At 42.5% G+C, this 24,554-nt stretch overlaps 1 long non-coding RNA gene across 2 annotated transcripts; it reads left to right on the forward strand.

The window, feature by feature from the left end:
* Positions 1-17,008: 17,008 nt before the first annotated feature.
* Positions 17,009-20,786, forward strand: LOC114550254 (uncharacterized). 2 transcript variants are annotated; one of them, XR_003691657.1, is made up of 5 exons: positions 17,009-17,191; positions 18,535-18,607; positions 18,773-18,908; positions 19,809-19,959; positions 20,253-20,786. It is a non-coding gene; the product is annotated as an uncharacterized LOC114550254 (long non-coding RNA). The 2 variants fall into 2 exon arrangements; XR_003691658.1 differs by lacking the exon at positions 17,009-17,191 and adding an exon at positions 17,323-17,728.
* The last annotated feature ends 3,768 nt before the right edge of the window (positions 20,787-24,554 follow it).

The raw sequence follows: 24,554 nt of genomic DNA on the forward strand, positions 1-24,554 counted from the left end.
TCCTACCAAGAGCCTGGGTCTATCCCATCAGACACCCCCTACCAAGAGCCTGGGTCTGTCCCGTCAGTCACCTCCTACCAAGAGCCTGGGTCTGTCCCGTCAGTCACCTCCTACCAAGAGCCTGGGTCTGTCCCATCAGACACCTCCTACCAAGAGCCTGGGTCTGTCCCGTCAGACACCTCCTACCAAGAGCCTGGGTCTGTCCAGTCAGACACCTCCTACCAAGAGCCTGGGTCTGTCCCATCAGACACCGTCTACCAAGAGCCTGGGTCTGTCCCGTCAGTCACCTCCTACCAAGAGCCTGGGTCTGTCCCATCAGACAACTCCTACCAAGAGCCTGGGTCTGTCCCGTCAGACACCTCCTACCAAGAGCCTGGGCCTGTCCCGTCAGACACCGCCTACCAAGAGCCTGGGCCTGTCCCGTCAGACACCTCCTACCAAGAGCCTGGGTCTGTCCCGTCAGACACCTCCTACCAAGAGCCTGGGTCTGTCCCGTCAGACACCTCCTACCAAGAGCCTGGGTCTGTCCCGTCAGACACCGCCTACCAAGAGCCTGGGTTTGTCCCATCAGACACCGCCTACCAAGAGCCTGGGTCTGTCCCTTGAGAAACCTCCTACCAAGAGCCTGGGTCTGTCCCATCAGACACCGTCTACCAAGAGCCTGGGTCTGTCCCATCAGTCACCTCCTACCAAGAGCCTGGGTCTGTCCCATCAGACACCTCCTACCAAGAGCCTGGGTCTGTCCCGTCAGACACCTCCTACCAAGAGCCTGGGCCTGTCCCGTCAGACACCGCCTACCAAGAGCCTGGGCCTGTCCCGTCAGACACCTCCTACCAAGAGCCTGGGTCTGTCCCGTCAGACACCTCCTAACTAGAGCCTGGGTCTGTCCCGTCAGACACCTCCTACCAAGAGCCTGGGTCTGTCCCATCAGACACCGCCTACCAAGAGCCTGGGTCTGTCCCTTGAGACACCTCCTACCAAGAGCCTGGGTCTGTCCCATCAGACACCGCCTACCAAGAGCCTGGGTCTGTCCCGTCAGACACCTCCTACCAATAGCCTGGGTCTGTCCCGTCAGACACCGCCTACCAGAGCCTGGGTCTGTCCCGTCAGACACCTACCAAGAGCCTGGGTCTGTCCCGTCAGACACCTCCTACCAAGAGCCTGGGTCTGTCCCGTCAGACACCGCCTACCAAGAGCCTGGGTCTGTCCCATCAGACACCTCCTACCAAGAGCCTGGGTCTGTCCCGTCAGACACCTACCAAGAGCCTGGGTCTGTCCCGTCAGACACCTCCTACCAAGAGCCTGGGTCTGTCCCGTCAGACACCGCCTACCAAGAGCCTGGGTCTGTCCCCTCAGACACCGCCTACCAAGAGCCTGGGTCTGTCCCGTCAGACACCTCCTACCAAGAGCCTGGGTCTATCCCATCAGACACCCCCTACCAAGAGCCTGGGTCTGTCCCGTCAGTCACCTCCTACCAAGAGCCTGGGTCTGTCCCGTCAGTCACCTCCTACCAAGAGCCTGGGTCTGTCCCATCAGACACCTCCTACCAAGAGCCTGGGTCTGTCCCGTCAGACACCTCCTACCAAGAGCCTGGGTCTGTCCCGTCAGACACCTCCTACCAAGAGCCTGGGTCTGTCCCATCAGACACCGTCTACCAAGAGCCTGGGTCTGTCCCGTCAGTCACCTCCTACCAAGAGCCTGGGTCTGTCCCATCAGACACCGTCTACCAAGAGCCTGGGTCTGTCCCGTCAGTCACCTCCTACCAAGAGCCTGGGTCTGGCCCTTCAGACACCGCCTACCAAGAGCCTGGGTCTGTCCCGTCAGACACCTCCTACCAAGAGCCTGGGTCTGCTCCATCAGACACCTCCTACCAAGAGCCTGGGTCTGTCCCGTCAGACACCTCATACCAAGAGCCTGGGTCTGTCCAGTCAGACACCTCCTACCAAGAGCCTGGGTCTGTCCCATCAGACACCGTCTACCAAGAGCCTGGGTCTGTCCCGTCAGTCACCTCCTACCAAGAGCCTGGGTCTGTCCCATCAGACACCTCCTACCAAGAGCCTGGGTCTGTCCCGTCAGACACCTCCTACCAAGAGCCTGGGCCTGTCCCGTCAGACACCTCCTACCAAGAGCCTGGGTCTGTCCCGTCAGACACCTCCTACCAAGAGCCTGGGTCTGTCCCGTCAGACACCTCCTACCAAGAGCCTGGGTCTATCCCATCAGACACCGTCTACCAAGAGCCTGGGTCTGTCCCATCAGACACCGCCTACCAAGAGCCTGGGTCTGTCCCGTCAGACACCTCCTACCAATAGCCTGGGTCTGTCCCATCAGACACCTCCTACCAAGAGCCTGGGTCTGTTCCTTCAGACACCGCCTACCAAGAGCCTGGGTCTGTCCCGTCAGACACCTCCTACCAAGAGCCTGGGTCTGTCCCGTCAGACACCTCCTACCAAGAGCCTGGGTCTGTCCCGTCAGACACCTCCTACCAAGAGCCTGGGTCTGTCCCGTCAGACACCGCCTACCAAGAGCCTGGGTCTGTCCCGTCAGACAACTCCTACCAAGAGCCTGGGTCTGCTCCATCAGACACCGCCTACCAAGAGCCTGGGTCTGTCCAGTCAGACACCGCCTACCAAGAGCCTGGGTCTGTCCCGTCAGACACCTCCTACCAAGAGCCTGGGTCTTTCCCGTCAGACACCGTCTACCAAGAGTCTGGGTCTGTCCCATCAGACACCGTCTACCAAGAGCCTGGGTCTGTCCCATCAGACACCGCCTACCAAGAGCCTGGGTCTGTCCCGTCAGACACCTCCTACCAATAGCCTGGGTCTGTCCCATCAGACACCGCCTACCAAGAGCCTGGGTCTGTCCCATCAGACACTGCCTACCAAGAGCCTGGGTCTGTCCCATCAGACACTGCCTACCAAGAGCCTGGGTCTGTCCCATCAGACACCGCCTACCAAGAGCCTGGGTCTGTCCCATCAGACACCGCCTACCAAGAGCCTGGGTCTGTCCCATCAGACACCGCCTACCAAGAGCCTGGGTCTGTCCCTTGAGACACCTCCTACCAAGAGCCTGGGTCTGTCCCATCAGACACCGTCTACCAAGAGCCTGGGTCTGTCCCATCAGACACCGCCTACCAAGAGCCTGGGTCTGTCCCGTCAGACACCTCCTACCAAGAGCCTGGGTCTGTCCCATCAGACACCTCCTACCAAGAGCCTGGGTCTGTCCCGTCAGACACCGCCTACCAAGAGCCTGGGTCTGTCCCGTCAGACACCTCCTACCAAGAGCCTGGGTCTGTCCCGTCAGACACCTCCTACCAAGAGCCTGGGTCTGTCCCGTCAGACACCGCCTACCAAGAGCCTGGGTCTGTCCCGTCAGACAACTCCTACCAAGAGCCTGGGTCTGCTCCATCAGACACCGCCTACCAAGAGCCTGGGTCTGTCCAGTCAGACACCGCCTACCAAGAGCCTGGGTCTGTCCCGTCAGACACCTCCTACCAAGAGCCTGGGTCTATCCCATCAGACACCCCCTACCAAGAGCCTGGGTCTGTCCCGTCAGTCACCTCCTACCAAGAGCTTGGGTCTGTCCCGTCAGTCACCTCCTACCAAGAGCCTGGGTCTGTCCCATCAGACACCTCCTACCAAGAGCCTGGGTCTGTCCCGTCAGACACCTCCTACCAAGAGCCTGGGTCTGTCCCGTCAGACACCTCCTACCAAGAGCCTGGGTCTGTCCCGTCAGACACCTCCTACCAAGAGCCTGGGTCTGTCCCGTCAGACACCTCCTACCAAGAGCCAGGGTCTGTCCCGTCAGACACCTTCTACCAAGAGCCTGGGTCTTTCCCGTCAGACACCGTCTACCAAGAGTCTGGGTCTGTCCCGTCAGACACCTCCTACCAAGAGCCTGGGTCTATCCCATCAGACACCCCCTACCAAGAGCCCGGGTCTGTCCCGTCAGTCACCTCCTACCAAGAGCCTGGGTCTGTCCCGTCAGACACCTCCTACCAAGAGCCTGGGTCTGTCCCATCAGACACCTCCTACCAAGAGCCTGGGTCTGTCCCGTCAGACACCTCCTACCAAGAATCTGGGTCTGTCCCATCAGACACCGCCTACCATGAGCCTGAGCCTGTCCCGTCAGACACCTCCTACCAAGAGCCTGGGTCTGTCCCGTCAAATGACTCTTCATCTACTATCAAATTTGTTAAGTCAAGTTATTTGTAATGACACTATTGGTGTTGGTGAAGTGAACTGGGACTGGCTAAGGCCGATATCAGATGCTTTTAAAGCGCAGTGTGACAATTTAAATTTGACTCAATTAATTAACACTCCTACTCGGCTAAATCCTAAATGTGCGGAGAAATCATCACTCATTGATTTAATCCTTACCAATGCCCCTTTTAAGTACTCTGCAATGATTTATTTTATTTTGACTGGAGTAGAATTGCCCTGATTGATGATGTGGAATCAGCCCCGACCTTCTTTCAGAACAGTTTTCTTGATATTCTAACTTAACAGACATGCACCTATTCGTAAATTTAGAATTAAGGACCGGGACAATCCCTGGTTTACCTCTGAGATTTCTAATTTGCTACACGAGAGAAATGTAGCCTGGGCAAAAGGAAGGAGATCAGATTCTGATGCTGACTGGCTTGTTTTCAGACGGTTGCGAAACAGATTCACTTCAGTCTTCAGAAAAGCTAAATCTGAATTTTACTTATGTGAAACCACAGAGAAACTAAATGACCCAAAAAAATTCAGGAAAACCATTAAGTCATTATCTGCATCTACTAAACCAACAGGTTTTTCGTTGTCTCTGGTTTATGAATGGTGTGACTATATCTGACAAAGAATAAATGTTAAAATGTTTTAATGAGCATTTCACATCATCTGGGTTCTTCTTTGATTCTGTTGCCCCTATAGTGTTGGAGCCTGTAAATTATATATTTATTACTGATGACAACAGTTGCAGTCTTAGCTCTTTCTCTGTTGCTGATGTTCATAAAGCCCTGAAACAATTGAATCCTCGAAAACCTGTGGGCCCCGATCACTTAGAACCTTTTTTCTTGAAACTAGCTGTAGATATTCTAGCTGAAACTTTGACTCATCTTTTTAATCTTTCACTGGTCACAAACAAAATTCCCAAGGTATGGAAGTCTGCTTATGTTTAACACTTTTGAAAGGAGGTGACCCAACCTTGCCTAATAATTACAGACCCATTTCCAAACTTTCAGCATTGGCAAAAGTGTTGGAATCCTTGGGTAGCGAACAAGTGAAAGAGTCTTTAAATGCTCACTCAATTTTATACAAGCATAATTCTGGTTTCAGGAAAAAACACAGTACTACCACTGCTGCTATAAAAGTAATTAATGATATAGTCAAAGCACTTGATAAGAAACACTGTGGGCCCTGTCTTGCACCCAGCGCAATTGTCTTTGTACACAGACGCATGTATCAATCCTATTTTACACCGGACGCACAGCGGACTTTTCACTCCACAGACGCACGTCGGTAAATTAGGGAATGTATTTGCTCCCGGTGGTGGTTCAGCGAAAAGAGGAGGCGTGTTCAGGTGCAAACGTTCCCTAGTGCTATTTTGCAGTTTCAGAAAACAATTCCGCCACTCAGTCAGTGGCGCGATATTCAGATGCTATTTTAGGGGCGCATGCTTGGCCATAATGTAGCGTGGGCACAACGCGCATACACTTTGCTTCCCTCATCTACACGGACGCAGTTCCCATTTTTGCAAACCATACATAATTACAAGGAAAAATATTACTGGAAATGCGCTTCAGGTGTTTGGATCGGTCAGGAGGCATTTTACAGTACAGTCCTCAAAAAGTTGCAGCATTCTTTGTGGTTTGTGGTGTTTTACACATTTCCATGAATCATGGATGTGTTGATGACATAAATGAGGAAATATTAGGGGGATTAGAGGATTTAAGGAGACGTGATGTTGAACTACAGTGGGATTTGACACTTGAGGGTCCAGGAGTGGAAATGTGCGATGCGCTCCTGGTGGAGCGGGTGGACGGAGATGGAGTGGGGGGAGGAGGAAGGGGCACAACAGGTGCAGGTGGTGCGTTTGGAGGCCCACGCTCCATGGCTGCGCCAATCCTCTCCAGACTTGAAGAGATGCGCCCGAGAGGAGCAGCAACTTCGCCATCCGGACAAGACGGGCATTTATTACTTTGCCGCATCCCGGACAGCTCCCGCTGGCGTGCGCCAGGCAAATCCGCCGTCATAATAGCAATCTGCCATGGAACAAGCGTGCATGCTCTTAAAGGGAATGTGAGATGATGCTCCGATTGGTTATTTTCACGTTATGCCCAAACCACACCTAGCTACTTCAGACCAACCCATTTTAGATTTGCGTCGGGCGGAAGAGTCATTTATACCGCCGGTATCATAGCAACAGCGCCCGAGATCCGCCCACAAAGCTACTTGTGTTTTACGTGTCAGATCGTTAAAATAGGGCCCTAAGTGTCTCTGTTCATTGATCTGTCCAAAGCATTTGACACTGTTGATCATAGCATACTAGTTCAGAGACTGATCAGTATAGGTATGTCTCATCACTCTGTGGGCTGGTTTATCAACTACCTCGCTGATAGGACTCAAGCTACGTAAGTTGAAAGCCTAACGTCAAAAATATGTATCAATCTGCAAAGGGGTTCTCCAGGGCTCCCTTCTGGGGCCACTTTTATTCACTATTATGTGAACTCAGACAGTGTGTTTCCCAAAAGAAGAGATGTGGACAAGTTACCAACAAAATGTACAGCGAAAGACCGCGCAAAACATTTCTGACCGTCCTGCAAAGCTGTATACATTTTAACATCAATGTACGCTGTAATGTTTTTTCACTCTAAAGTCGCTGAAGTGGCTGCTGTTTCAATCCATTCGGCTCTGCAGCGGGCGGGGCTGCTCCGTTCCCACCACGACTGACGCGCAGACAGACACACGGTGGATGCATGCAGGAAAAAACGGAGATGAGACGTACAGGATGACCTAAATTGAGGACAGCTACGCTTGTTATTGTAAGTGCAATGATAAGTTAAAGTCCAATAAGTACTTTATCAAACCATATGGATGTGTGTCCCAGGCCAGGATAGGAAATTAACAACAATGTAAAGATCAACCAGCCACTGGCAGACACGTTCAAATTTGATTCATTCAATAAATTATTATTTTTTGTCTTAAATCCAACAGCCATTTTCATTTTCTACCAACATTTGCAGTCTTGAGCCTTTTTTGTAAGGTTACTAGGAATACTCAGCCCACAGTAGTTTTAATATCCCCAAAACAAGCTTCCCTTTTATTTTTAAAGAACTATACAAAAAACATCTCAACTTCTTTTTTATGTTTAACATATTCTGACTTATTCAAAAGACGGAGCTTTATTTCCTCTCTTTTTCTTTTAAAGGATACCATTTTTGTAAGAGCTACACTAAAGTTGTCAGTTTGATAAATGCAAGTTATTTCAATTGATATTCTGTAATATTTCAATCTTCGTGTGCTAAAAAGGCACATAAGTTCCTGTAGATGGCAATACACATTCTCCTTTTTTTTGCCAAATAAATGAAAAGCTTGTTGAAATCATCAATGTCTTCCCTCTTGCTGTATCAAAATCTCATCTAGCTTTCCTCCCAGGTTGGTCCCAATTATGAAGTGAAATTCAGTTTGTGCATCATTACATGATATATCTTTTTTTTAATACTGTAACATACATTGTGGATAATTAAGCTATATATATAATATATCATATACTGAAGTATATTTCTGGAGTTTTAAAGATTAAAAGAAAAAATAACAAGAACCGTACAGAACCGAAAACCATGATACAAACTGAATCGTGGATTTTGTGAACCGTACCACCCCTAGAACCTAGTAAAAAAGTTGAAATTGAAGCCAAGTTTTTTTATATGAATGCCCCATCAAATGTCTTCAGATGTTGGATGCTGTGTATCATGGAGATTAAGGTTTATTTCAAATTGCAGACCCCTCACTCATCACTGTATACTTTATTCCACAGTAAATTTGCCCTCTCTGTCAAATCACCGTCTCACTCACCTTTATATCTTCATATATAAGGGCGTTATAGGCAGGCTCCCATGTTACATTTCCGAATTTCTTTCTTTTACACAGAGTACTTGGTTAACGGTCCCAGAACACTATTTCATTGAATTTATGACCCAGGACAGAGTTGTTTGATGTTTACTGCACCTTCTACTTGGAATGACCTACAGAAAAAACTCAAAATACAGTGTCCAATTTCTTTAAATTGCCCATATTATTTGGGGTGTTATTTTGTGTCTCTGGTGCTTCATACAAACTTGAAAAAAAAATCCATGGTGTTCTGAGTGAGATACGCTTTCTGAATGATTCCTGCCTTCAGTCTCCAGGTGAGCTGGTCAAAATCTGCACGTTTTTTTACGTCAGTAACGCCGCCTTCACACTGGCAGTTGAAATCAGCTCCGATACGGCTTCGAAATGACCGGAAGTCATTCATTTCCTCTGGAGATTCGCAGACCGCATGCGAATGGGTCCGAACCGGGTCCGAACGAGTGCGGTGCGAAAAAAAAATCGTGTCAGTTGGTCATTCGGATGCGTTCAAATAATGTAACTCTTGCGAAAAGCTACGGACAGTTCCTATTCGACGGAAGTTAGCGTTGCCATGGTACTGATAAACAAACCTGCTAATGCTAATTGGTTAGCTAGCAACAGACGTCTAACTATTGACATTATACCGCTATATCACCTTTAACCGACGGGACATGTCAACGTCCTGGGCAACTTTACTCCACGCAGCAGCCTTTTTATTTATATCTGTATAAGAGAGGTCAGAGAGAATCGGACATTAAGACACTTATCAGTCCTTCTAGTTGCTCTGCCATTTTTGTAAATTGCTTCCGAAGCTCTTCAACGGTGTAGTACGACGTCCGGTGGGGGCGTATTGCGTATTACGGAGCTGATTTCAACTGCCAGTGTGAAGGCGGCGTAACAGAGACGAGGTGGCTAACCGTAGCATGCTAGGGCTAGCATGCTAGCTCGTAATCAATGGCAAAACACTGCTACAACACACACTAGTTCACAATAATCTCCAAAAGAACTACTTCCATGTCCCTGTTCGGCAGGTATTCCACGCTAAGTGTGAAGTGCGTCCTTGTTTAGAAGAAGTCTCCCGGCTAATCCTGCCTTGTACTGACTGAATTTGGAGAAACAGCTAGCTAGCTCATGTAGTCCTTACCTACAGTACAGGCCAAAAGTTTGGACACACCTTCTCATTCAATGTGTTTCTTTATTTTCATGAATATTTACATTGTAGATTCTCACTGAAGGCATCAAAACTATGAATGAACACATATGGAATTATGTACAACAAAAAAGTGTGAAATAACTGAAAACATGTCTTATATTTTAGATTCTTCAAAGTAGCCACCCTTTGCTTTTTTTGATAACTCTGCAAACCCTTGGTGTTCTCTCAATGAGCTTCATGAGGTAGTCACCTGAAATGGTTTTACCTTCACAGGTGTGCTTTGTCAGGGTTAATTAGTGGAAGTTTTTCCCTTATTAATAAAAAAAGCAAAGGGTGGCTACTTTAAAGAATCTAAAATATAAGACATGTTTTCAGTTATTTCACACTTTTTTGTTAAGTAAGCCTGTACTGTAGCTACTGAGCATGTGCGACTGACAACAAAGTTATGTTACAGCAGTGAGATGTCTCACTCTGTAGCTAAAACAGAGACCTGAACACAGGGTGAAAAGAGGAGCTGCAACAATGTGCAGTACAACAAAAATATGGAGTTTTTTGAAAATGAAACCATGTAAACCTATTCTGGTATAACCTCAAAACAATTATGAACCTGAAAATGAGCATAATATGGGCATTTTAAATGATTTTAAAGGTTATGTTAAAACCATAGAACATGAGTCCATTCACACATGCAAATGTTTTAATTAATGGCACTTTTATTTAATTGAAAAGCACTTGAGTTGTCTTTGCCTCTTTTGTGTTTTTTGTGATTGTAAATTGTTTTATATGGAACTAATTTGTTGTGCTATCTTGGCCAGGTCTCTCTTGAAAAAGAGATTTTATATCTCAATTAGACTAACCTGGTTAAATATAAAATAAAAGTCCCGGTATAGAGCTCCACAGTCACCACCCACTTTCTGAACGGCTCTGGTTCCGGAAGTGATTTCCCTCCATTGATGTTTGATTAAATGCTGATATGAAGAGTTTAAACCCTGGAACCAAGACAACCAGCTACGAGAGGAATCGGGACCAGAAAACATTTGATTTGGCGCAAAAAACATTTTGAAAACAGCAAAAAAGTTAAAGGAACAAGAATAATCACTGTAGCCGTAGGATAAACATTTCCCTGGTAACCTCGAGTTGGACCAATCAGAGACGTCGCTGTTGGGCTTAGGATCGTGGGTAGTGTAATATTTTTCCATGACATCACATCTTTAGAGCCTGGGGTCAGTCTACCTCAGATTGTCTTTAGACATAATCTCTGATGATCAAATCAATCAATCAATCAATCAATCAATCAATCAATTGGATTGGTACTTCCACAACAACACTGTTGAGCTCTATTATGAATTATTCTTATGGCTCTTTTTTTGCAATATAGATAGTTGACATATATAAGTATTGCTACAAACCTCTCTTATGTAAAATGTGATCCAGCAGTGTTTAAAACTGTGTCTTAGCAAGTAATACTCACGTTGCCATGGTAACAGGTTTATTAGGTTTGTACATTAATTCAGACAGATCAGGAGGTTCTTCCATGCTCCCTCTTCTTCTTGGTGTTGACGCCATCTCCAGGTCTCCTGGTCCTCCTGAAGTGTTGAGATCTCGTCTTCAGAGTGATGAAGAAGCTGACTTTAAATCAAACTGTGGAGACAGGAAGAGACACACATCATCAGAATACACACACACACACACACACACACACACACACACACACACACACACACACACACGCTGCATATACAGTGGGGGAAATAAGTATTTGACCCCTTGCTGATTTTGCAGGTTTGCCCACTTACAAAGAATGCAAAAATCTACAATTGTAATCATATGGACATTCTAACAGTGAAAGACAGAATCCCAAAGAAAATTCCAGAAAATCACATCATATGAATTTATTAAAATTGATAACCATCTGATGAGGAAAAACAAGTATTTGACCCCCTGGACAAACAGCATGTTAATATTTTGTAGAAAAGCCATTATTGGCCAGCACAGATGTCAAACGGTTTTTATAGTTGGTGACAAGGTTTGTGCACATTTCGGCAGGGATGTTGGCCCACTCCTCCCTGCAGACAGCCTCCAAATCATTCAGGTTCGAGGTTGTCGCCTGGCAACTCAAATTTTAAGCTCCCTCCAAAGATTTTCAATCGGATTCAGGTCTGGAGACTGGCTAGGCCACTCCAGAACCTTGATGTGCTTCTTCTTCAGCCACTCTTTTGTTGCTTTGGCGGTGTGCTTAGGGTCGTTGTCGTGCTGAAACACCCATCCTCGACCCATCTTCAGCTCTCTCACTGAGGGAAGGAGATGTCGGTCCAGAATTCCACGATACATGGCCCCGTCCATCCTCCCCTCAATACGATGGAGTTGTCCCGTCCCCTTGGCTGAAAAGCACCCCCAAAGCATGATGTTGCCACCACCATGCTTGATGGTGGGGATGGTGTTCTTTGGGTTGTACTCTGTGTTCTTTGCCCTCCAAACACGACGAGTTGAGTTGAGGCCAAAAAGTTCTATTTTGGTCTCATCTGACCACATCACCTTCTTCCAGGCCTCTTCTGAGTCGTCCAGGTGGTGAATGGCAAACTTCATGCGGGCCTGTACATGTTTCTTCTTGAGCAGGGGACCTTTGCGTGCGCTGCAGGATTTCAATCTATGACGGCGTAGTGTGTTACCAACCGTTTCTTTTGTAACTGTGGTCCCAGCTGCCTTCAGTTGATTCATCAGTTCCCCCCCTTGTGGTTTTGGGATGATTCCTCACCGTTCACATGATCAGGGACACCCCACGAGGCAAGATCTTGTGTGGAGGCCCAGGCCGAGGAGGTTGGCGGTGGTGTGGTGCTTCTTCCATTTCCTGATAACTGCACCGACAGTTGATCTTTTCTCCAAGTTGCTTTCCGATTCTCTTGTAGCCCATCCCAGCCTTGTGCAGATCAACAATCTTGTCCCTGATGTCCGTAGAAAGCTCTTTGGTCTTGCCCATGGTGGTGATGTTGGATGCTGGTTGTTTGGGTGTTGACAGGTGTCTTTTATACAGGTAACGAGGTGAGGCAGGTGTATTTGATGTAGATAATTGGTTCGGATTGGGGCTGTGTCTTAAAGAAAGACTAACTGGCTTGTAGGAGCCAGAATACTTGCTGTTTGTCCAGGGGGTCAAATACTTGTTTTTCCTCATCAGATGGTTATCAATTTTAATAAATTCATATGATGTGATTTTCTGGAATTTTCTTTGGGATTCTGTCTTTCACTGTTAGAATGTACATATGATTAAAATTGTAGATTTTTGCATTCTTTGTAAGTGGGCAAACCTGCAAAATCAGCAAGGGGTCAAATACTTATTTCCCCCACTGTATATGCTTCCTCTAGGCAATATTATTAGGAAACACTCGATTAAGTTTCACTGTTATTCGGATGACACACAATTATACTTGTCAATCAAGCCAGACGAAACCAGTCAGCTAGCTAAACTTCAAGCATGCATTAAAGATATAAAATCCAGGATGACCTACAATTTTCTGATGTTAAACTCTAACAAAACTGAAGTTATTGTGCTGGGCCCTAAACACCTCGGAACCTCATTATCTAAAGACATAGCTTCTCTGGATGGTATTGCCCTGGCCTCCAGCACTACTGTCAGAAATCTAGGAGTTATTTTTGATCAGGATATATCCTTTAGCACCCACTTAAAACAAACCTCTAGAAAAGCCTTTTTTCATCTTCGTAACATTGCCAAAATTAGGAACATCCTGTCTCAAAACGATGCTGAAAAACTAGTCCATGCATTCGTTACTTCCAGGCTGGACTATTGTAATTCCCTATTATCAAGATGCTCAAATAAAACCCTTAAGACTCTCCAGCTGATCCAGAATGCTGCAGCACGTGTTCTGACAAGAACTAAGAAAAGAGATCATATTTCTCCTGTATTAGCTTCTCTGCATTGGCTTCCTGTAAAATCCAGGATTGACTTTAAAATCCTTCTCCTGACCTACAAAGCTTTAAATGGTCTAGCACCATCATATCTAGAAGAGCTCCTAGTACCTTATTGCCCCACTAGAGCACTGCGCTCCCAGAATGCAGAGATACTTGTGGTTCCTAGAGTCTTTAAAAGTAGAATGGGAGCCAGAGCCTTCAGCTATCAGGCTCCTCTCCTATGGAACAAGCTTCCAGTCTGGGTTCGGGGGGCAGAAACCGTCACCACATTTAAGAATAAACTTAAAACTCTCCTCTTCGATAAAGCCTATAGTTAGGGAGTGAGGAGTTACAGCATTCGACTAGACAGGTGGGGGTGGGTGTCCTTGTGTTTGTAGTATCTGGACTTCTAACGGACTTTTAATAAACTTTGTCTTAAGCTTTTGTTAAAGAAACTCCAATTAACTTTACTCTACTTTTACAGGACACTGATAAAGGAGATATCTGGAAAGTGTTATTAGTGGGGCCCCTAGAAATAGGGATGCCTTTGTTGGCTTGATTCCAAAAGGATGATAGCCATTGGTCAATTATTACTTCCAACCCCCACCATCTGTTACACAAAGTTTAGGACATATATACCATGTGTTAACAGCAGAACCTTAGAGGACTTTTCAGAGAATCGGGTGCGGTCCTCTCCGGGCTCTGCAGAGCTTGTAAATTGATGCTGAATTCTTTGATGTAAATAAACCTTTTATAATCAAGAAACAGCGTCAGCGGATTTCTCTCCACACAACATCACTACTTAAGACACAACATATTTGGCGTCACGAACTTCGGGCGAGTTGGGACCGCGGCCGCATCACTGGGAGACTCCGACGGACTGACTTCCGCTTCCAAAAGCTAGCAAAGAGCGTGAGCATTTCTCACAAATTTGGGGTGTCAGTTAGTTCGTTGGGGCTGTGTGTGTGCTGTCTGGTCACACCGTATGGACCTGTGTGTGGGTGCCATGCTGTGTTTGCTGTGTGTGTTGAGAGTTCGTTCTAAATTTTGTTTGCGTTGTGGGGCAACGCAAAACGGGGGAGTGGAAGTGAAGTTGAGATAGAGAAGCAGAGGAAAAGTAAAGTAAAGTGAAGGACAGAGAATGATGTGTACAATAGCCTAATTAGTAACGGGTGAGCTACAAATAACCGTGCAAGAGCGAGACAATGGGCCCTCAGAGTCTCTCTCGACAGTAGGTCACGTTAAGACACTGCCTAAAAACTAGGCTTTCTGGGATCACATTGAAGTTGGAAAAGAAAACAAGGGGGAATAAGAGAACATACAGGAAATAAGAAGGAAATAAGGGCAATAAGGAAATAAGGATGATAACGCAGTTAATTTGATATATGCTGATAAAAGTCCTCGACGTGACCCTCGTGAGGTGATGTTAGATGGGCCGCAAAATCCTGAAAATTACTAGGTAAAGTTTCAGGTCAGTTCTGGGAACTGGGGTTGTAGAATAAACTGCAATGGAAATTACAGATCGATTCATGGGTTGACGAATTTATGTCCGAAGTAATCTCGCATTGGGTTACACAAATTTAAAAAGGAAATGGCGGAATCATGCTTTCGGGATTGAAGGCCTATAATAAATTACATGATCTCTACTATTAATTCTATTAAATTCATAAACGAAATTATACTATTAGGTGATTTCAACAAAAATTGGCTTGATAAATCTGCTGCTAAAGATAAGAATAGTTTTGGAAATCTGAATTTAACCCAGTTAATCAGTGAACCTACCCATGTTACACTAACATGTCAGTCTCTGCTTGATTGGATACTAGTCTCTCATCCAAATAGATTCCTAAAATCAGGAATTATGTCTGACTGTTTTAGTGATCATGCAATTGTGTACTGTATATGGAAAATTAAACTGCTTAAATTACCTCCTAAACTAATTAATATTAGACAATACAATAAACTAAATTTAGATTATTTTATTAATGATATAATTTCAATCAACTGGGATAGGTATCAGTTAATTCCAAATGTTCAAGATGCGTGGGATTTTTTACTTTCTGAATTGAATACAGTTATTGACAAACATGCTCCTCTGAAAACTATTAAAGTAAAAGGTAGGCACCTTCCCTGGATAAGTGCTGATTTAATTAGACTTTTCAGGCACAGAGATGCTAACTGGGCCACATTTCATAAGTCTAAGAACCCTGCTGATTGGGATGATTATAGGAGGTTACGAAATTTAAGTAAAACTATGACTAGAAATGCCAAATCTAACTATTACAAAGAATCTCTTATTGAAGACTTCAAAAATCCTAAACAATTTTGGTCCAAGATAAAATCAATAACTAATGCATCTGTTAAATCTGTACCTAATCAAATTAAAGTTAATAATGAAATCTTACAAGAACCTCTTTTAATGGCCCAAGCCTTTAATACTCACTTTTCATCAGTCTCTTCTATATTACCTGAATCATCTATTTGTGGTAATTTACAACCTAATAAATCACTGACTATTAACAGTATATTTTCTTTTAGGCTTATCACACCTGTTGAGGTACAGAATGTTATTAATGATCTTAAAATTAGTACTGGTTCTGGGTTGGATGGTATCGAAGCTAGATTCTTAAAATTATCATCTCATGTACTTATGTATCCTTTATGTGATCTTTTTAATATGTCTTTGTCTACCTATGAATTACCCAATATCTGGAAATGTTCACGCATTATTCCTTTACATAAAGGAGGCGAGGTACTAGATTTGAACAACTATAGACAAATTTCTATTATCAGTTCTGTTGTCAAAGTGTTCGAAAAATTAATTTATAATCAATTGTTATGCTAGCTTAATGAAAACAATATCCGTTCACCTTTTCAGTCTGACTTTCATTCAAATCACTCTACAACTACTGCACTGCTAAAACTAACCAACGATATTCTTACCGCCTCGGACAATTTGGAACTAACTGGTGCTATTTTCATTGATTTGACAAAGGCTTTTGATTTGGTCAGTCATTACATTCTTCTAGATAAACTTTACGCTATTGGCCTTTCACGCACTGCATTACTCTGGTTTAACTCATACCTTCACAATAGAAAACAATGTGTTGTTATTAATGGAATCAAATCTGACACTCTAACTCAACAGTGTGGTGTGCCTCAAGGATCAACACTTGGTCCACTTCTTTTTTCCATATTTATTAATGATCTTCCCTCTATCTGTAAGTGTTCTGTTCAGCTTTATGCTGATGATACGGTTATATACACTTCACATACAGTACAGATACAGTACTGTACATACAGTTTAGTACAGATTGAAACAGACTTTGTCTGATTTTAGTAACTTACAAAACTGGCTTGCAGTTAATAAGTTACTTCTCAATAAAACCAAAACACATACTATGATTTTTGGCACTCGACAGAACATTAAACTTAAATACAAATCACATTAATTTCGTATTTCTTGTCTTGATGGCATTACATTGCAGAAAGTTGACCATATTAAATACCTGGGCTTATACTTTGACTCTGAATTTTCTTTTCATTATCATATTAATCATATTGTACATAAATTGAATTATAGTCTTATTCTTCTTTTCCGTTCAAGAAACTGTTTTCCATTTAAGGTCAGAAAAAGAATTGCCCTTCAACTTATATTGCCAATAATGGATTATGCTGAGTCAGTGTACTGCATTGCTTCTAATTCCTCTCTTACTCTTCTTAATAGAGTGTATAATAGATTGTGTAGATTTATTCTTAACTGTGCATTTACAACTCATCAGTGTATGAACTTCTTGACTTGCCCACACCATATATAAGAAGACAGATTCATTGGTTGCACTTTGTCTTTAAGTGCACCCTAAAAAACGCTGGGTTATTTTAATAACCCAATTGCTGGGTTAAGGCTGTTGGGTTATAGGTTGGGTAGATTTGACCCAACGTTGGGTCAAAGATTGTGACCCAACACAATGGGTTAAATGAAAGCGAGGCTCGTTCTTCCGCCATTTCTGGACAGAAGGCGCCAGGACGTCAACGACCATAGCTGCCGGTAAGTGATCAGTTTCAGACGGTAAAACAATAAAAATAGGTTATTATAGCCAGACAATTTTAATGATAGTGTGAACTGAAAGACATGTTAGCATTAACTTAGCTCTCTGTATGTTTAACCATAACGTTAGTTCCCTTTAGCCAGCGAGCTATAAGGACATTAACGTTAACAATTAGCCGTTGGCTCAAGAGTTTAAAACTTATGTTGTAGCTAGCTAGCTAAATGCCTCTCCTTTAACGTTAGCTAGTAAATCTCTATATTGCTATTTTGGTTCCTAACTGTAAACACACATTACTCCTTACACGGAATTAACTATATAGGGTTAACGTTATGAGTATTATTTAGCATCCCGAACGTCATGATTGATTGACGCACTTGACAGTGAAGATGACGGAGAGGAGGAGGCAAATAGGAAGCGTTAGCGTTATAGCCTGAGCTCTCGGACTTTTTATAAAACCTGATAATAACGCAAAAGAGGACAATGATAAAGTAGAGACTTGCCCCCTCCTATGTGTTAAGCAGCCTAACAGTTACGAGGTATGTTTGTGTTTAGGTTTATTTCTGTATTGTTAATATGTAGTTAAGGTAATGTTAGCTAACGTTAGCCTAGCCTCAAGTGAGTCAGCATAAAATCAAGCTAGCGGTTTTTTACAATAATTAGAAGTATAACGAGACGGTTGTGTTTCTACAATATTAGCGCATATTTGAATGTAAGTGTATTGTGTAACGTGACGCTTAATATGGATAAGCTGTAGCTACATTTTCATAATGTAGATGGTCTGGCAAAGCGAGACTAATGTTGAACTAAACTTAGCAGTAGCAGCTAGCTAGTATTGTCGGCTTGTACTCAAATTCAGTCTTTTTAACAGTTGATTATCATCCCTAGACTTTGTAACCTGTGGTCTGAAGAAAATGCTGTACTATGGAAATATGTATTACAGTATCTTGGGTGACACATGCTTAAATAGGATGGACAAAGTTGCGTTTTTAGATTTTTTACTGATTATTTTTTGCTGTTTTTGTGTTGATTTGTAGTCTTGAAAGTGACAAATCATTTCAGGGATGCTAGAGTCTGTACTGCCTATACTTCACTATGCTGGGCTGCATTAGTTCTGTTGTAGATTACAGTGTTTCCTTTAGGATTTTTTTTAGCAGTGGGGGCAGGTCATGACATATGCTACTTTATTTATTGCAACTCATCTTAGTAATATGATCTATAATCAGACTTGATATTGCTGTGGAAAAGTTATATCAACTAGTATGTATACTAAGCAATACAAAATATTGATTTTGTGGAATGGAACCTGGTAATGAAGCTGTTATTTCTTTGATATACTTTTAAGGATTCAAGTCCCAGCCCCGAACCGGCTGCCTTCAGAGCAACACAGAGCTTCTTTGGAACAAGGAGCAACATTTGTAAGTTCATGGTAATTTATCTTGAATAACTTATTTTTAATTGAGTGAGAAGCTTTTTAAAAGCTTCACTTTGATTGGACAATTTTGATGTAAGTCAGAGGCATAGTCATGATATTCATATATATGTGTATACTTTCTTTCTCTGTTCATTAATCATTTTTATAGAATATCCATGAGATCCTTAAGACAGCTGATGGAAAATGCATGGTTAGTGGTCCTGAGGAACAGAATCACATAAATAATGAAAGACGTGCCATGGTCCGGATACTTGTGTCCCACTAGTTGTGCACTTTGGAGAGAAGTAAGTATTTTTCACACACAGATTATTTTATTATTTTTAAGTTGTGGGCTAGTTCTTCACTAATGTGAAGTGCATCTAAACTACTTATCTCATCCCTTTGATCTGGGATCAGTTAGTGCAATCTTGATTTATTTTTTATTTTATATTATTTTTTTGATAATTACTGTAAAAAAAACTGTCAATATATTGTGTTATGTGGTAGTGTTAAATGTTAATAAAATTCATATTGTTGTCAAGTCCATCTTCAGGTGCAAAGGCTATGCTGGCATCATCAATTGTGGATCAGTTTCCATGCCTGAAGGACTGTCAAGGCACAGGCTATGGAAGTTTTTAACCACACAATAATGATCTGACCTAAAGCAAATGTGACAATCCCTGCTAGGGCTGTGATGGTTGGTGAGAAAGCAGTGTATCACGTAATATGGGGGTTAAAAACCTGTTATGAGAGTAGTGTGGCAGGTGCCTTAAATCAGGGACAGTGTGGCCGCAGAAGGAAAGCGAGCGGTGAGAGTAGCATTTATGAGTGCAAGAGGAAAAAGAGATAAAAAGATAACGCAAAGTGAGTTAAAAGTGAACAACAAACCACAAGCTTCTCAAGACAAGGTGGCTTCATGTGTTGATACTGGCGGTAAAGTGAAGGGAGTTACCCTAAAAAACATGGGCTTAAACCTTACAACACAATACGATCATCTTTAGAAAGAAAACATCAACCAAGTTTGAGCTTTTTGTGCAGAATCAGGCAGGACATGTAAGGCAAGAGCTATTCTATTATTGGCTCAGCTTTATCCTAATTTTTACTTCAGCTCTTACTTTCAGAGTTGCTTCTGGCTTAGTTATTACCTAATGTGTTTGAATTCTTTTTTTTTTTTTTTATCATTTTTGTTTACTTCTAAACTTTAGGACGACGCATGGTTCACCCCAGGGAGAGGGCATAAACCCACAACAGGCTTTCTGGAAGAGCATCTCCGTAATGTCTGAAAAAGACTCCACTCTGGCAGACGAGTACATTTAACATCACAAGTGCCACAAGACACCAGAGTCATTTTACCAGGTACAGCAAGATGTCTTGCTCCTCCATTTCAATCCAATTCATGTTGCATTTAGAAGTGGATTTGACTTATCCTCTCTCCTGTTTGCAACATAACAAGTACTTCTTACTTGAACTCTATGGGCCAGTTTCATATACAGAGATTAAACTTTTTACATAACTGTTCATTTAATTGTTCTTGTAGTCTAGGGCTAGGCTTGATTCTTGTATGGGAAACCGGCCCACTCTATTAAAACATTAGATATCTTAATATGTCACAGCTTGGTAGAACTTATCGATTTCTCTGCTCCTCACAGAACCAACTAGAACTCCAGAGCGGGCCATCCAATTGACGGAGTGACTGAAGAATAACATCTGGCCACAGTCCCAGGTTGGCCAACACATGCTGGAGACTGCCATCCATAGGGCCCAGTGGATCCCAGCAAATGGGACTACATCAATGGTAGACATTAGCACAGAGTTTCCATGCTTAGTGGACACTCCAGGCATGGTGAGCTAGAATCTTACAAAATAAAATGTTGTGTTGTGGTGCTGGGATTGTTGTTCAATGTCAACTTTGTGCTAAATTTTGGGAGTTCATCTAGACTACCGTCTTTCAGATACCAGGACTTGAATCAAACACTGTCAAATTAATGAGAGCTCAGATTGCTAGTTGATAGTTCAATGCATGAAGTTTGAGAAATTGTGACTATTTTGTCCGTTTAATGATGTAATAAATAGAGATGCACCGATTTCAACTTACTAGGCTGTTTCAAATTTCCAATTTTTCATTGAGTTTGATCTGCCGATATCGATTTTAGCCGATTCCAATTTCATATTTTCTAACGACTTTCCAGCACACACAAATATTTATTTTCTATGTTTTTTTTTTTGAATAGAAAATTTTTTGAACAGATAATGGATCACTATAAAATATAACTATATAAATGACTCCTGGTGACATTCACACACATCTAAAGTGAAATGTTAGAACCATTTCCTCCTTCTCACAATGTAAACAGTAAAGTTACCTGAAAACAAACGTCACACAGATGATTTAACGTCACCGCTCATTTTACACATAGTTTAGAAACAAAACTAAACTCTGAGGGAAGCTTACTACGTTTTTAATGTTGGTTTGGAGCGGTATACATCCCCACTAACTTGGAAAGTGTTTTAAACGGTAACGTTGATACAGCATGTCGGAGAAATACAGCATCTTTTTTTTTTCTTTGTTTTTTTGATGCGGCAGAGGGACCGCAGTGCTAGCTTCTTGTCTCATTTGATAAACAGTAAATTCATCAAAGTCAGTGTGCCCGACACTATTTTCCAATAAACTGTAGCTGTCATGTAATGTTAACTGAAATGTATTGAACTGTTTAATTTTGTCTTAAGTGATATATTTGGCTTGTAGCAATAAAAACAAAATGCTGAGATGTTATGTGCGTGATTATTTCATAATTTCATCAATACATTTCATAATGCAAAACATCTAGTAAAAAAAAAAAAAAATACAGATAACCCAGAAGGTGGGTTGTATTTTTCCAACCCATTTTGAGTAGTATTAACCCAACAACATGGGTCATTTTAACCCATTTTTGGGTAGAAAATATAACCCAACATGCTGGGTCAAAGCCATAACCCAACCCTGCTGGGTTAAAACAACCCAGCGTTGGATCGGTCCATATTGGACCCAGCGCTGGGTTACCAAAATAACCCAAGTTGGGTTATTTTTAACCCAGCAGTTTTAAGAGTGTGTGTTCATTTCAATTATCCTATTTATCTAAAACTCCAGGATTGTCACCTCTGCCATTATATTTATTTTGTTTTGAGTGGCGAGACATCTAAAATAATTTTACTTTGAATAAAATAATTCAAAATCTGATAATGTTATAAGTTTTTTTTGATTTTGCTAAAGTTAAGGTTCTCCACTGTCACATGTGGTCACGTGATTGTGCCAAGGAAATGAGTGACATTTGTGAAGGAAAACCGATCAAATGAATCTGATTCCTGTGAAGAAACAGCAAGTTAATTCAATCCTAATGAAACATTAGACTGAGCTGGTTTAAATACTTTGTATATTAAAAGGGGTAACAATTGTTACAAAAGATAGTCAGGAAAGTTGAGAGAAGATGATAAGCGGAAAGGAATAAGAAAGTTTTATGAAACAATGGGAAGAAAATAAGGCATGACTTTAAGGGAAGGTTAAGTGTACAAGAATGTACTAAGGTGGTTAAAAGACAGAAAAAGAGTGTTGTAAAAGTGACAGAAAGACAAAGAAAGAGATAAATGTACTTTTGAATTAGGATAATGGAGTTCATATTAATATTGTTGGTACAGAGATAACTGCAGGATTTGGGCTACAATCTACAGGAGGGTAAACGGTTAAATGAGAATAAGAACTGCTATACCACAAGCATCAAAACCTAGGGAAAAAGACACAAATTATGTAATTTTCAGGGATGACTAATGGTAATTTCCAAAACAAATTGCTTTTAGATATTATTGGGATCCGACATATCATAAACAAAAAAATTAATTAGGATTTGTGTAAATAAAACATCTGTTTATGAAATATGATGTTTTATTGTTGTTAAACTGCCCAACAAATATATAGACCTACAAGTTTGGTTGAAATGATTAGCTGTTTAAATACTTAGTTGATTGATAGAACTACTGTGATCATTTCCAGTTTTAGAAATGTGGGAACTTTTCTGTGTTGTTACTTTTAGTGCTTGAAGTATTATATGATACTTTTCTTACTTAGGTAATATTTTTGAAGCAACATTTGAAACAATTATGTCATAGGTTAGAATGTAGAAAGAGTAAAATGAGTATGATTAAAGTAAAAGTAATGCATTTTGGAGGAGTTGTGTTTTGTGTTAATTCAGTGTGCCTTGATGGATGTCAGAGCAGACCTGTCTCACTCCCCCAACAAGCTGTAGAACCAGTGACGGACAATACTAGACCCTACATCAGTCCAATTCAACAGGCAAAGTAGTCAGTGTTCCACTTTGGCCCCATCCCCCACACACTTGTACTAGAAACACATCTGGAGCTGGAGCAACAGACAAGGAAGGGTGACAGAATTGCCCACCCAGATGGTTTTCAGGGCATGATCAGAGACTGACACTAAAGAAGCAACGTCACACATGCCTACAAAGTACTTTGGTGAATCATTCACAGATGGACTGAAGTTTGAGGAGTTCAGCCCAACTTTACTTGGACTCAGAAAAAGTATGATCCTGAAATTGATAAAGGTCTTTACAGATCAGTGCTGACAATAGAACAAAGTGAGACAGTGATCATTCAGGAGGATTATTGTATCAGAGATGAAAATGAACTAATAATATTTGAGAAAGGACAAGCAGAAACGAACATAAAGATGAATCCAAACTCCAAAAGTAAGAAGAAAACGACACGTCTGGAAACTAAGGGTAAAGTGAGGTTCAGGAGGATGGAATTTGAGGAGGATGATGATGATGATTCAGAAGAGATCATGGAAGGATATGACCCTGCAATCAGAAGGGTACTGAAAAAAAGGTGATGAAAAATGGAGGAAACAAAAAGATACAAGAGATCACACCTCTGATGAAAGTAAAGATGAAGACAGTGATGAAGATTTGGAGAGTAAGCGTCTAGCATAGAAGAGATTGAAAGAGACATGGAGCGATTGGAAGAGCAAATTGAGAAGCTGAAGAAACAGAGGTACAAATTGCTGAAAAAAGGATACCAAAATGTGGAGAGAAAAGGGAAGACAAGTAAAAAGATGCTTCCAGTGATAATTCGAGGACAGAATTTGAAATATAAGCCTTTGAAGAATACCAATATGTCAGATATTCTTGATAAGTTGCCTTCTCTTCAAGATGGAGCACATCCTTGGATCCTAAAGTTGGAAGAAATTACGGTGGGAACACAGTCTGCCATAGGAGATATTAAGAGACTTTTGGCTAATCTCATTGGGATTCCGGCTATGGAAGAAATTCTACAGAAAGCTTGACTTAATCGATATGTGGGAACTGCTGTACATGATCCTGAGTTGTTGGCAGCAAGTAGAGGTCGACTGTGGAGAGCGCTGAGAGATGAGTATCCAACAAATGTTCATCCGGACAATATTCTAATTGAGCCATTGGGACGAGAAAAAAAACCAAGAGCTTATGTGTCGAGAACTTATCAGGTGTGGAGAAATATTACAATGATCCATATGTGAGCCAAATGGAGCAGTCAATTTTGCGAGCCAAAATACAGAAGGGACTGCCCCTACCAGTGAGGAGCAAACTGGAAGAGGTGGTTGGACTTGGAAGTATAGAAAGAACTGTTCATGCAGATCATATAGCTCGTCAAGTGGAGCTATATAGGAGAAAGGAACAGGAGCAGAAAAGCAAGACCGAGAAACTCAATCAATGCAGCTGGTGGAGAATAAGAAGGACAAGAAACTGGCTTTGGTTATTCAGAATCAGTGTTCACCAAATCAACAATCACCAGTAGTAATTCCAGTTGTTCTATACCCACAGCCAGTTTTTGGACAGACACAGAATTGGAGAGGAAGAGGACGAGCTGGAAGATTTAATCCATATTTTATGCAATGTCCACAAGCGTGTTTCAATTGTGGACAGGAT

Source organism: Perca flavescens, chromosome 23, assembly GCF_004354835.1.
Source record: "Perca flavescens isolate YP-PL-M2 chromosome 23, PFLA_1.0, whole genome shotgun sequence".
NCBI classification, from domain to species: Eukaryota; Metazoa; Chordata; class Actinopteri; order Perciformes; family Percidae; genus Perca; species Perca flavescens.